Here is a 1,332-nt window from a genome sequence, read left to right on the forward strand (position 1 = left end):
GGGTCCCAATTTTGGTACCGTGACAACACTAATCTGGAGGGGGTTCATCTGCAAAAACTAATGAAAAACTAAACAACGGTATTCGGTATTCGGTACTCGGTATTCAGCCAAGTGTTTAATAATATTCGGCTTCGGCCACAAATTTTCATTTCGGTGCATCCCTATTGTCAACTCGTAGTTTTCCAGTCAAACCCACTTTATGTAATTTAAAGACTGTTGAGGGACGACAGTGTGCAGAAAGATTTTATTATACCATTTTGAAAATGGCAGTGTTCCTTTTTCCCTTGCCAAAATTTACTGTAACTCTGGAGCAGTATTTGATGTCTTAACATGGTACCAATACATGTCTCATGTCCTCTAATATGAAACCTGTGTCTTTACTGGAGCTGTGGAACTATTCTGTCTCACGTCTCACCTTCAGCTCTGCCTGTAACACCTGCTGCTTCATCATATTCATTTTGTCAGACCTGGTGGAGGCTGCATCACAAACTTCTGTTGACATGGCAGCTGGAGACAACAATGCGCCTGTTAGTTATGAATGTTTTTTGCACAAAGAACCAAAATTTTTGTCGAATAGAAGCCATCAGTAATGTCATTGGGTCTGTAATTTGGTGCCACCAAACGTTAGCATTACCTAGCTAGCTAACTTGCTGCGAGCTTCGGCAACACATATTAATCAGCACTGACATTGTGGCTTATGTGTGGGCGGAGATAGCGATCAAATGTTGGCGATAATGCTCCATGTGCACCATGCAAGAAGTACGCAGTGTACATGGTGTACTGCACTGAAGTGTACTAACAGGAGGGTGTGATCTGAGACACACTCGCAGCTCAAGGTCAGACAGTGTGAACTCCAGCTCCAGGGGACCAGACAGCCCCGACTACCTAACTCTGTTGCTGCCGTTAAGTCGCTTAGACTCCACGCTGCTGCTGGCCACCACCCCGCTGTGATGACTGAACTCAAGCTGATACAGCTGCAGACTGAAGGTCCGTCTCTGGACCTGCTGCCTGTCCTCCACCCAGCAGAGCAGTGCACAGAGGTGGGGAGCGAGGTGGAGGGAGCGCAGGGTGTAATAGCCAGGGGCGTCGCACCCGTGGGGGATGGGGGTGTTTTGACACCCCCACTTTTACAGCAAGATGATTTCATCCCCCCCACATTTTCACCCCCCACACATTTTCCAAAGGTAAACCCGTTTGCCCACCCTGGCAGTGCACCTGAGAAGGGTGTGGTATGGACCCAAATGCAGTACACAGGTGCTCAGGAACAGTTGGTAATGACCTTTATTTTCACCACAGCAAACAAGGTACGGAGCAGACTGAATAAACACAGAA

Source organism: Epinephelus moara, chromosome 24 (genome assembly GCF_006386435.1).
Source record: "Epinephelus moara isolate mb chromosome 24, YSFRI_EMoa_1.0, whole genome shotgun sequence".
Taxonomy (NCBI): Eukaryota; Metazoa; Chordata; class Actinopteri; order Perciformes; family Serranidae; genus Epinephelus; species Epinephelus moara.